The sequence below is a fragment of the Mus musculus genome, chromosome 5 (assembly GCF_000001635.26).
Source record: "Mus musculus strain C57BL/6J chromosome 5, GRCm38.p6 C57BL/6J".
In the NCBI taxonomy this organism is placed as follows: domain Eukaryota; kingdom Metazoa; phylum Chordata; class Mammalia; order Rodentia; family Muridae; genus Mus; species Mus musculus.
The window spans coordinates 122,268,367-122,281,835 of NC_000071.6; the positions used below are offsets into that span (position 1 = coordinate 122,268,367).

The following is a 13,469-nucleotide window of genomic DNA, read 5'->3' on the forward strand; positions in this document are numbered from 1 at the left end:
TAGGACCCACAAGTTGGAAATCAAGAATGGAATCCCACAAGTTGTTCTCTGACCGCCACATACTTGCCTCCCCCTGCCCCCAGTATAGAAGAAATAAAGAGTTTTAAAGACACTTAGAACTTACCATGGAGCCAGGCATGGTGGCACATGCCTTTAATCTCAGCACTTGGAAGGCAGAGGCAGGCAGGTTTCTAAGTTCGAGACCAGCCTGGTCTACAGAGTGAGTTCCAGGACAGCCAGGGCTATACAGAGAGACCCTGCCTCAAAAAACAAACAAACAAACAAACAAACAAGAAACTTACCATGGACAAGGGCTCTAGAGTCTTCTTTCAGGGAAGATGAAGGGTCACCCAGAAAATTATTCAGTTGAGCAATGTTAGTTCAAGTCAGAGCCTTAACTGGTGTTCTTCCTCAAAACTAAAATGCTCCCCCCCTCCCGCATACAATAAACATTATCTGCAAAGGACATTATTTACTATGACTTTTGCCGGGTTTTTGGGGTTTTGTTTTGTTTTTAGGAGACACGGTCTCTTGCCATAGCCCTGGATTAGATGTCTGGGAACTTACTATGTAGACTAGGCTGGCCTCAGACTCCCAGAGCTTCGTCTGCCTCTGCCTCTGGAGAACTGGGATCGAAGGTCTTCGCCACCACACCTGGCAGGCTTCACCACATTAGCTGTTTGGGCTTTGGCAAGTTGAATCCCTTTCTGAGGTGCGTTTGTGTGAGTCATGTATGACATTCTGGCTTCTCACTCTCCTGTTGTCCCTGGTAATTAACTGACAAAGAACGGGACTGGGGAGGTGAAGGAAAGGGCAGGATTTGAGAATTGCTTTCCAGTGCCATTGACTTAGATGTGAAGGACAATCTCTGGGTCGTGCAAACAGAGGCAAGGACCAAAAAGAAAACCACGTGACATCTCCCCGACGTCCATCACTCCACACCTCAAATAGGCCAAATTCTTTCTGTGACCCCCAGATGACCTATAGAAGAAGTTTCCTCATCTTGCCCAACCTCAACAAGGTTTGCTTCCTCGTTTTTGCACTGAACTTTTGGCCCCCTCACACCCACCCACACCCACACCCACACCCTACTTGGAGACAGGCTTTTCCCTGTGTGTCCTCTGAGACTGTAAGCAGGGATTCATGAATAAACATGCACTCACCCTACGCAGGGAAGGAACCAGTGACAGACTGAACTTCCCATCACCCTAGGTTGGAAGGCCACAAGTGACAGACAGAAGTCCAACTTGGTGAACCAATGAGTTTTATTGCAGTTAATTATAGGAATATGGATGAGGGATTACGTACAGAAGCAGAAATGACTCAAAGACAGCACACACACATATATACACACACACCATTTTTAAATATCCTACTGTTATACCTTCTACTTAACATCCTGTGTTTTAAGGCATTTCCCTCCAAAATAGAAGGTTTTAATCTCCAAAAAAAAACTGCGACAGGACACTAGATAGTCCAGGCCAGCCTCAAACTCACAGCAATCCTCCTGCCTCAGTCTCCTCAGTGTTGTGGTTTGAGGTATGAGCCAACACGCCCAGTTTCCTCCAGGACATTGAAAAGTTCTCAATTTCTGTGTGTGTGCGCGCTTGAGAGTGCATGTGTACACATGTGCATGTTCATGTGCATGGGTTCCATCTTGTTATTTGAGACAGGGTTGGGTCTCTCACTGACCTAGTGCTTGCAGAGCAGGCGAGGCTGGCAGGTTAGTGAGGCCCAGGAGTCTGCCTATCTCAGGAATTACAACACAACGTGCCACCACATCTGGGTATCTAGCTTTGATTATGTAGGTTCTGAGACTCGAACTCTGGTCCTTATGCTATATAGCCTTCTCCTCAGTTCCCATTCTCCATGTGACACAGAAGTCTTGGTTCTCCCCCGTGCCGCTGGAGCTAGCCTCTATACTGTGGGCGTCTCTCTGTGGACACCCCGGGAGTGAATGTCTCTTCCTAGTTATTGGATACAAGGATTTTCTTTTCCAAGTTGTCTTGTGGGTATTTAGATTTTTGTTGTTGGTGGTTTTTATTAATGTGTAGTTAGTTGTGTATTCTAGATGTGAGTTCCTTCTTTGTGCACATGTGCCTGATCCCTGGAGTTGGAGTTATTAATATAAGTGCTGGGAACTGAGCTGGGGTCTTCTGAAAAAGCCAGCGAGATCCCTTAGCCCCGGACCCATCTCTTCCCTTAGTCCCTAGATAGGAACTCTTTCTTGACTTCCTGCTTTATGAACATTTTTCTCTTCCAGCATTCAGAAGGCTGAGATGAGGATTGCTGTGAGTTTGAGGCTAGCCAGGGCTACATAGTGAGGTCCAGGCCAGTTTGAGATACAGAGTGAGATCCTGTCTCCAAAACCAACCAAACCACAAAGCAAAAAAACCCAAAGGGACCAGAGAGATGACTCAGTGGTTAAGAGCATTTTGTTCATCACAGAGAGGACCCAGGTTCAGTTCTCAGCACCCACGTGGCTGTTCATAACCATCTGTGACTCCAGTTCCTGGGGATCATGTAGATCTTATGCCTTCTGATCTATTTGGGTACCGGGCCCACACTTGGCACACATGCACGCAGGCAAACTCTTGTATTTGTAGAAATAAAATAAATCCAAAATATTTGGGTTTTTGTTCTTAAGATTTACACATTTTATATATGAGAGTTCGTTGTCATTGATGTCAGACACACCAGTAGGGGGCATGAGATCCCATTACTGGTTGTGAGCCACCATGTGGTTGCTGGGAGTTGAACTCCAGATCTGTGGAAGAGCAGTCAGTGCTCTTAATCACTGAGCTATCTCTACAACCCCTAAAACAGCTGTTTTTAAAGGCCCAACAAAAGAGAAACAAGAAATGTCTCTCAAACCATGGCTTTTCTTCCTTCCTTCTACCCTTTCTTTCTCCTTTTCTCTTTTACAGTGGAGTGGGGGCAAGGTAGGTAACAGGGGTTGAAACAAGGGCCTTATATATGTTAGATAAGTGTGTGCTACCACTGAGCCACATTCCCAGCTCTGAGGTTTGATCTTTAAAACAAACAATTAGGGCTGGTGGGATGGCTCCATGGGTAAAGAAAGGTGCTTGCTTTCAAGATTGCTGACTTGATGGCAATCCCTGGGACCCATATATAGAATGAGCCACACAGTGGTGGCGCACGCCTTTAATCCCAGCACTCGGGAGGCAGAGGCAGGCGGATCTATGAGTTCAAGGCCAGCCTGGTCTACAGAGTGAGCTCCAGGACACAAAGAAACCGTTTCCAAAAACAAAGCAAACCAACCAACCAAAGATGGAACGAGAGAATCCACTCCAAGTTCTCCTCTGACATCATAAGCATGACATCACAGACGCATGTGCTAAATAAACACTCCAAGTTCTCCTCTGACATCATAAGCATGACATCACATACGCATGTGCTAAACAAACAAACAAACAAATGTAATTTTAAGAAAAGGTTTATGCTGGATGTAGTAGCACAGACCTTTTACTAGAGAGGCAGAGGCAGAGGCAGGCAGATCTCTGTAAGCCTGAGGCAAGGGCAGTCTGTATGGAGAATTCAATGCCAGCCAGCACTATATAATGAAACCTGGACACAAAAAACCAATTGTGGGCCAGCAAGATTGCTCAGTAGGGTGACACTTGACTGATGGCCTGAATCCAATTCCTAAAACCCACATGGAGGATGGAGAAAATGAACACACACACAAACTCCCATGTGAATGCATATGTGCACACCCTCTGGGTGTGTGAATGTGCTAAACAATAAATAATGGGGTTTTTGTTTGTTTGTTTGTTTGTTTGTTTTTGAAGACAGGGTTTCTCTGTGTAGCCCTGGCTGTCCTGGAACTCACTTTGTAGACCAGGCTGGCCTCAAACTCAGAAATCCACCTGCCTCTGCCTCCTGAGTGCTGGGATTAATGGTGTGCGCCACCACTCCTGGCTAAATAATGTTTTTAATAAAAGAGCATTTGAGATGGCTGACTGGGAAGAGCTTGGTGGACAAGCTCCACAATGGGAATTAGATCCCTGGGATCCTCATAGAGGTGGAAAGAACCAACCCCACATGTGTCCCCACACTTGCACCTCACAGTGTACCCCCACAGTGCACCTCCACATGGGCACTCACACACATGCACCCCACAATGCACCCCCACACATGCATTATACACACTCACAATCATAGATACAAATTTTAAAGGATTAAAAATTTCCTGCCTGGAATGTATTCTCTTTTTCCTTTGTCTCTTCATTTTGTGAAATGTGTATAAGAAGTCAAGGAGCAAACTAACTTGATTTTGTTTTGATGTAAAGTCTCTCTACTGTAGCTTAGACTACCTTGAATTATTATTATTATTTTTATTGTGTTTTTTTTTTTCGAGACAGGGTTTCTCTGTGTAGCCTTGGCTGTCCTGGAACTCACTCTGTAGACCAGGCTGGCCTCGTACGTGCATGTGTGTGTGGGTGTGTGTTCGCACGCATGTGCCATAGTGCAGATACGGAGACCAGAGGACAACTTGCAGGTCCCAGGATTAAACCCAGGTCATCAGGTTTATCAGGAAGTGCATTTGGATGCTGAGCCGTTTCTTAGCTCTGGTCTTGAACTTTTGATCTTCATTACTTCAGCCTCCAGAGAGTAGAATTACAGGCATGAGCCACACAAACCCAGCTTCCAGTTTAGATCTTCCCAAAGAGATGACTAACCTCCCTGAATCACTGGAAAAAAAAAAGAGTAATAATATTTTCTTCCCACTGACTTAATTAAATGGTTACCTCAGCTTTTCTTGGGTTCCTTAAACTTGTGGGTTGTTCTTTTCTCTTAAAACCTCTCGGAGCACCTTGCAAAGCTTCCCCCCTCCCTCTCACACCTGCCGAGGCTGTCTCCCAAGATTTCAGTTCAAGCCTGAACATCTGCTTCTCCAGCCTGGGTGGCTGCTCTCTCAGCTTCTGGCTTCTTTCTGGCAGGTGACAGGGACAGTTTTATTTATTTATTTATTTATTTTGTCTGTCCCCAGAGCATATCATGTCCTCCCAGACATCTGGAGCAAACCTGTCTCCACCAGCCTGAGGCTCTAGTGCTCAGCCTCTCCCACTTCTCTCTCAGCTCACCTTTGGGATTTCATCTTCTGCTTCATGGCAAAAGTCAAGGAAACACTCACTACTTTCACTAGTCTATTTTGGGAGCAGGGGTTTCAGACAGGATTTTTTCTGTGTAGCTTTAACTGTCTTGGAACTTGCTCCGTAGTCCAGGCTGGTCTTGAACTCAGAAATCTGCCCGCCTCTGCCTCCAGAGTGCCGAGATTAAAGACTTTCGATACCAGCTGCTCATCTGACCCTTTTCATTTCTTAAATCTCAAGTTTTTAATTAATTCGTTTATGTTTAGGCAGAAAGGGCTGGAGTAGTACACGGATAGCATTTGCATAGCTTTCAGGAGGCCATGAGTTCAATCCCCAGCATCATCCAAAAAGGATGGGGGGTGGGGGCTGCGGAGACGGGTAGGGCGGGTGAGATAGCTCAGTAAATAAGACTGGGGCCAAGCCTGATAACCTGAGTTTGACCCCTGGGATCCGCAAAGTAAGAATTAAACTGGCAGAGGTAAATAAATGCAGATCTGCCTTAATAGCAAGAGCAGACCTTTTATTGGTCAGAGAAGGGAGCACCTAGACCCACCCAGGAGACCCACTGTACAACCTGAGGACAGTTTTCATAGTTTAGAGTAGGAAGAGGAGGTGGGAATGAATGGTTTCTTCAATCCAAAAATTTAGGTCCTTAGGTAGTTACCAGTTAAAACCTAGCAGAACAATTTTAGCTATCTCAAACCACCCAGTCCCAGAATCCTAACTCACAGTTAAATTACCTTTAAACCCCAGACCTGGATTGTATTTTTTTTTAAAGATTTATTTTATTAATATATGTAAGTACACTGTAGCTGTCTTCAGACACTCCAGAAGAGGGAGTCAGATCTTGTTGTGGATGGTTGTGAGCCACCATGTGGTTGCTGGGATTTGAACTCTGGACCTTCGGAAGAGCAGTCGGGCGCTCTTACCCACTGAGCCATCCCACCAACCCCCCTGGATTGTATTTTTAAAAAAACAAAAAAACAACAACTGACCTTTACGTGTTATTTTAGGCTCCCAAAGTCGGCCTCTGGAAGCTCTCCAAAAAGAGAAACATCAGTGAACACGAGGGGTTTTGTGGAGTGGCAGTACTGCTAACATTGACGTCCAAATCAGGACACTAGAAATCTAAGCACTAACATTGATGTTCAAATTTCAAAGGAGACCCAGCTTGGTCAGAAACAACCTCTCGGGATCAAACTGATTTTGCCAGACCTGGGCTGGGTTACTACAGGGACCAGGAATCCACAGGTGTCCACGTAACGCACGTGTCTGAAGGTCAGGACAGATCGAGGTCAAAAAGGTGGAAGAGACAGGCTACACACCCAGCATCTTTTCCAAGCCCTCCAATCAGGAGCTTGCTGTATCTGGAGCAGAGACTGAAGCAGGAAGTCAGAAATTTCCTTCAGTGGGGCCCTGAGAGGCACCTGTTCCCACTTCTCTATGCAAATGAGCAGAGAAGCTCCTCCCACACAGCCGCCTTTGTGGTAGGAACTTTGTTCTTGACACTGTTAGGGTAGCCATGGAAGCTGGTCACGTGTTGTGTCTGTCGGGCCGCTTTGTTTTGCAAGTCAAAGCCTGAGGCTTAAGTCCAAGGGGGAACTCAGCAAAATGTGATTGATCCTCTCTTGAGGCCCGCAGGATTTTAGAAGGGGCTTCAATGAATGTCACAGTTGGTTCTAATCAAGTAGCCAAGATGGCAGCCCTCGGAGACCCAAGCCTGCATCCCACCTGCTCTAGGGCGCTGGTTGGGCATTGACTCTTCTTAACTCTCTACACGATCTCAAAATCGCTTTCATCGGTTTGACACTAGTTAGGTCCTTCCTCTTTAAGCCAATGACTGTGACCAAGAGACTAGGATGCTGATTGGCCACAGATGGGTCATGTCTCCACTTTGCGCGTGAGTTGACTTATTTCTGAGTGTGTGTGTGCGCGCACGGGTTCTAGTGCACGTGCACATACATAGGTATGTGTACAGAAGCCAGACGTTAACATCAGGTATCTTCCTCGATTGATCCCTACCTTAATTTTCCGATGGTATCTCACACCGAACCCGGAGCTCACAAGTAAGCACCAGGGGGTCCTCTTGCTTCTACCTCCCCTGCGCTGGGGGATTGCAGGTGCACAAACCACTGGGCTCAACTTTCTTGTCAGTGCTTAGTTCGGATCTCCGAACTAAGGTCTTCATGCTTGCCAAATAAGGTGTCTCTCCAGCTCCAGTGTGTCGCTTCTTGGAACATTGGTCCAAGTACACAAATCTCAGACATAGTGGATTACTTTTTCTCCAAGAGAATCAAATTCTATTCTCAGAGAGCTGAGAGGAGGCGATGGGTTTCAGGAGGGGAAAACATGACCTCCCCACCTTCCACCCACATCCCAGCAAAGCAATGTGAACCAACTACCAAGAATGGATGGCACCTAGTTCCTTCCTAGTCATTAACTTCCTGGAGACCCCTCTCCAGGTCTCCAGTTCAGACCAGCAACACCCAACTACCCATTGGCTTCTTATGAGAAGTTTTTCGGATTTTGTTCCCTTTTTAAATTTAAATTAAAAAAAATTCTTTTCTTTTCAAGACTAGGTTTTCTCTAGCCTTGACCATCCTGGAACTTGCTCTGTAGACTAGGCTGGCCTTGAACTAATGAGATCTACCTGCCAAGTGCTTAGATTGAAGTTGTGTGCCACTACACTCAATTTTTAAAAAAATCATAAAACAAAAAAAGCAATGTCTCACTATGTAACCCTGGCTGTCCTGGAGCTGTGTGGACCAGGCTGGCCTCAGATTCACAGATATCTACCTGCCTCTGACTTTCGAATCTTGGGATTACAAGCATGTACCTCCACAGTGTGGTGGCATAGACTTTCTATTCACCCACTTTCCTCAGGTGGAAAACAGGTTGCTTGTTCTGTGTGACCGCCAAGGTTCTTTTACCAAGTTAGGTTTGTCCCCAGATGCTTGCTTGGTTGTTGGAGATTGGTTCTAATGCTCTGATTCAACCAGGAATCTCTGTTTCCAAAAGCTAAAGGTCCTTGTTTGGAGGGCGTGGACGCAGAGGGGAGAAAGGAGGATTTCCCCGACTGGAGAAGAATGATGGGGCCCAGGGGCTGCAGGTGAGGAAGCCAACCAGCCACGTGAGAATTCAGGTGGGTGACTGGTGGCCACTTCCCTGATTGGGCCTGGGGTAGCAGGGGAAGGTGTAGGAGTGCCAAGCCTTTGAGGTAACCAAGGCATTTCAACAGTAAGCTAATGTGTGTGTGTGTGTGTGTGTGTGTTTGTGTGTGTGTGTGTGTGTGTGTGTGTGTGTGTCTTTCATTAGCAGATCCAAAGATTCCCTGGGCAGGTGGAAGCTCCACAGGCCTGGAGCACAAAGCCTTGTAGCTGGGGAGTGGGTGGGGAGGGGGAAGGGGGGGGATGAGGGCAAGGGGGGGGAGGGGGACTCACTGCTACACTTAGTGTCTGTTAAATAGCAGGCATTCCACTGGACCCTTGGGAGGAAGCGCCACAGGGAAGGGAGGCAATGGCTATAATTCCCTGCTTTGGTGGAACTTCCATTTTGCCCAAACATTAAAGAGAATAATAAGGGCAGCTGGGACCAGACAGTTCTGTTGATTGGTTTATCTTTTTTACTTCATTTGGCACAGAGTACAGAGTTGGTTACAGAGTGAAGTAACACATTTTCAAGAGTGATAGTGGGCACTTGTAGCTACCTTTGGTTACTTTGTGGGTTCTTCTTACTTCTACCCTTTCAACCCCCTAACTCTAGGTAGCAGAGGAAAAAGGATCGAGGGGGAAGTGATAGATGCTATCTTCAGACTACTTCCTGCTAATTAGAGCATTCAAGATCCTTGGGACAAGTTTTATCTTGGAAGTCAAGATATCTGATTTATTTATTTTTTCTCCTTTGCACATGACTACTTAACCATGACCTACAGCAACCAACCGACACACAAAACAATCCACCACCAGTTTGGGGGCCCTAGCATGTTTATACTCTCTGAAAAGTTCCCGGAAGTCCAAATGTCACCCAGTCGCAGAAACTATCTGCAGCTGTCAAAAATCACACCTCCGATAGAGCACGAGGCAAATCATCGTCATGGGGTGGACAATCCGAAGCAGCCCCATTTCCCACCCCTGGGACTAAAATGAAAACATATTCCCATAATATTTCTGATTTTTTTTTTTAAAAAGAAGCTGAAACTCCAAAATTGTCCATTACCACTACTGTTAACTGGGTTAGTAAAAGCATTTGGTAGCGAGGTCTAGCGATGAAGGCATACAATCCCAGTTACTCGGGAGGCTGAGGGAGGAGGACTGTGGGTTCAAGGCCAGCCTGGGAAAGGCAGCAAACCTGTTTCCAAATAGTTAAAAAGGGGAGGGGCTTGAGATGTAGCCCAGGGGACAAGACTTGTTTAGTAAATTAGTTACCAATATACCAGACACAATCAACTTAAGGGAGGAAGGGTTTGTTTGGGTTCACAGTTTGAGGGTACAGTCCATCATTGCTAGGAAATCCTGGTGGGAGGAGCTTGAGTGCAGGAGAAGCTGGAGGTGGGTGTGGTCACTTTGTATCCATGGGGGACGGGGGGGGGGGGGGGGGGACCCAGAGAGCGATGACTCAGCAGGTAAAACCTTAGGGTCTGCATTGGTTCCATCCCGGGAGCTCACCTGGTAGGAGCTGAGAATCCTGACATCTGCACTCAGGAAGCAGAGAGCGATGAACACAGCGCGATGAACACAGCGCTCAGCTGGCTGCCTTCTTTCTGTTCAGTGTGAGAGCTCAGCCCAATGGAACCAGGTTTACCACGCTCCTTTAGGGTGGAGCTTCCCACATCCTGCCTGCGTGAGGCTCTCTATCCCAAGAGCTTCTGAATACCAAGTAGATGAAGGAAGCATGGGGTAGCACCTGAGTTGGCATTATGTACCCCCCCCCGCCCCTCAGACTGGCATGGGTCACCCACCCTCTGTAGGGCCTTTTAAATTGAGATCTGATTGACACCCTATGAAATTCTCCTCTTTACAGTCTGGTAGTCAATGGCTATTACAGACTTTATAAGGCTGTGCCACATTGTCCCTGTGTGATTCCAGACTCTGAAGTCCCCCAGAGCAACCTCATACCATTACTCCCTCTCTGTCTTCCTCTCCCTCAGGACTTTCAACTGTAAGTAATATGCTCCCTCACCAGATGAATTGGCCTGTTCTGAACATGGCGTGGGACATGCTGCCCTTTGGTGGCTGGCTTCTGTCTGTCTGTCTGTCTGTCTGTGAGAAACAGGGTTTTTCTAGGTAGCCTTGGCTGTCCTGGAACTCAAATCCGTCTCTGCCTCTGAGTGCTATGATTGAAGGCAGGCACCGGCCTACAGGAGTCTTGGGTCTTTTTTTTTTTTTAAGATTTATTCTAAGTCGGGCGTGGTGGCGCACGCCTTTAATCCCAGCACTTGGGAGGCAGAGGCAGGTGGGTATTTGAGTTCCAGGCCAGCCTGGTCTACAGAGTGAGTTCCAGGACAGCCAGGACTACACAGAGAAACTCTGTCTCGAAAAACCAAAAAAAAAAAAAGATTTATTGTTTATTACTTATCTATCGTATGCTTGAATGGGAGTGTGTGCCCTGGAGCACGTGTAAAGTTGGAAGACTGCCTTCAGGAACGGATTCCCTCCCTCCACCATTTGGTTCCAGGGGATTGAGACAGATGGTCTGGCCTAGCTGTAAGAACCTTTGCCCACTGAGCCATCCTGAGAGCCCTGGCTTCTTTCTCTACAAGGGTTTCTGAAGCTCATCCTCACTGTCGTATGTACGTATATACGTGTGTATGTATGTATATGTGTATGTATAAATGTATTTATATATATATGTATATGTGTGTGTGTATAAATGTGTGTATGTATATTGTGTATGTATGTATGTATATATGTGTATGTATATATGTGTGTATATGTATGTATATATGTATGTGTGTATGTATATATGCGCGTATGTATGTGTGTGTATGTATGTATACATGTATGTATATATATATGTGTGTATGTATGTGTGTGTGTGTGTGTATGTATGTATGAATTCCTTTTCATGACCATGGGATACATCTTGTCTCTGTCACTCCTCCCCCTTTTAAATCCTGTGCTTAATTTTAAGCCACACTAGACTATCTTCTCAGGTACTCTGCCTTCCTTTGAGGATAACAATTCCCCCTCCTCTTGATTTCTTCTTCTTTCAGAAGGGTCGTAAGCAGCCCATGCTGGCCTGGAACTCATTACGTCGCAGAGGATGGCCTTAAACTCCTGATGCTCTGGGTTCTACCTCTTGAGTGTGGAGAGTATAATCAATCCTACTTGATTTATGTGGTGCTCAGAATCGAACCCGGGGCTTTGTGTGCAGTAGGTAAGCGCCTTATCTGCTGAGCCCCAGCCCTAGCCCCTAGAGTGCCACCTCTTCACCTCTTCACGGGACCTGGCGTTCCCCGCCCTTTGGGCGCACTATCACTTCCTTTACTTGACTGAACAGCAGTTGTTTTTTCTCCACTCCTTGGTGTTAACCTCTTCCCATTCCATTCTAGACCTTTTTTTTTTTTTTTTTTAATCTAATGAATGCTTGACAATTACTTGTTCGCTTGCCTGGTGTTGCCATAACTTGCTAGTTCTAATCCAAGAGCGATTGTACCCTCCCGAGGGTATCTGGAAACAGCTCAGACATTTCCATTTATCCCTCTGGGAGTGGCAGGGTGCTACCAGCATCTATCGGGTAGAGGCCAGGGATGTTGCCAAGTCACCTATGGTGCTGAGAACAGGCTGTCAAAGACACACCCTGTCCAAATGTCAATAGTATCAGTGTTGGGAAATCCTACCACGAATTAACAACTAGTGCTCCTTTTCCTTAGGCTAGCAAAATAGAAATCAGAGGAGATCTTTGGCCTGGCCTGGCAGGAAGTTCCCTTTAGAAAATATGTGTCTTTTCTTTCTCTTCTATTAGTAACGGAGGCTTGGCAATCTCTGGGCAAAGCTCTTTCCTGATGCCACAGAGGTGCTCCAAGAGCCTGGATGGTATTTTCACCACTTCTTGGCCTCTGAGAGCAGCAACTGACCTCCCAGGAATCCTTGAAGTGCTAGGAATGTAACTCCACTAAGGAGGAAAACTCAGGGTTTCTCAAGTCCAGTGAAATGTCAGATATGAATTGTCCCCCTAGGGGAGAGCAGCGCGAGGTGTTTTGCAAAGTCCTTTCCCCTGGCTTTTCTGATGAAACTTCAGAGCTGGCGTTAGAACCAATAATTCCAGGGAACCTACCCCCGCCTCCCCTGCACATGCAAGAAAAGAACACAGGAACTTTGAGAAAGGACGGTTTGCCACATGCCTCAGAAAGCAACCCGTCGGCAGAAATCTCGGCGGCTGGAAACTCAAGGCACGTGACACCCAAAGTCGCCACCGCAGACTTAACTGGGGACACAGGTTATGGCAAAGGCCAGGCAAGCGAGCCACCTGTCTTCCCGCTGGCCCAATCCAACCGGTTTTCATGACCGACATGGAAATTGGGTAATTATACCTGCCTTGAAAAATAAGTTTGATTGGTCTGCGGGAGCCGGACAAGGCAAGGAACGGGTTGGCATACCGTCTTAAAGAAAAAAAACTTGTCCTTGGGGTAGGATTACCTGACAGGCTGGCTGGGACTGGCTAGTGGCGTGTGTGTGGTTTAAAGAGCAACCTTTAGCGCAGTTGGCAGAGACGGAAATGCCAAGCAACAGAGGATAGAGGATTCCAGAGAGACACTGCCCCCTCTTTTGGACATGTGCCAGTTATTGTATTGTAACACACACACACACACACACACACACACACACACACACACAAAGCAAGATGTGAATGCTTCCCTTTTTATCTCCAAAGTGAACTTCTGTTTTGTATATCCAGCCACTCATCATAGGAAGTGATTTATCAGGCTTAGTTCTGATGCGAACCTTTGAGTTACAGAAGAGCTTGGGCTTGGCATGCAGAAGTGAACTGCAGAAGTGTTTAAGAACAAGAGTAATTAGGCGACATAGTAATGGGTGTTTAGTTGGCAGGACTTTAGGTATATTAAAAAAAAAAACCAACAACACTGCATCTTAAAAAAGGACCATTAAATGACTGCAGTGACTGGAATGCTGTTCAGAGTGGATCTAGAAAAAGGCAAACATTCCTGGATGAGTTTTTTTTTTTATGTTACAATTTTAAATTATGGCGTGAGAGAGAACTCCATAGGTTCAGGCATTTACTGTGCAGCCCTGGAAACACGAGTTTGATTCCTAGAACCCGTGGAAGGTGGAAGGGAAGAGCTGGTCTCCTGATCGCTGTCCTTTGACCTCAGTCTTGCATACATATGGTATG

The 13,469-nt window shown here is 46.4% G+C and overlaps 1 long non-coding RNA gene across 3 annotated transcripts; it reads left to right on the forward strand.

Annotated features, from left to right (window-relative positions):
* The first annotated feature begins 6,956 nt into the window (after positions 1 to 6,956).
* On the forward strand, positions 6,957 to 11,353 carry 1700112N08Rik. 3 transcript variants are annotated; one of them, XR_878753.1, is made up of 4 exons: positions 6,957 to 7,183; positions 8,136 to 8,259; positions 10,791 to 10,905; positions 11,329 to 11,353. It is a non-coding gene; the product is annotated as an RIKEN cDNA 1700112N08 gene (long non-coding RNA). The 3 variants fall into 3 exon arrangements; XR_387693.3 differs by lacking the exon at positions 10,791 to 10,905 and having other exon boundaries at positions 6,966 to 7,183; positions 11,329 to 11,352; XR_878754.1 differs by lacking the exons at positions 10,791 to 10,905; positions 11,329 to 11,353 and adding an exon at positions 8,880 to 9,278 and having other exon boundaries at positions 6,967 to 7,183.
* Positions 11,354 to 13,469: the final 2,116 nt, after the last annotated feature.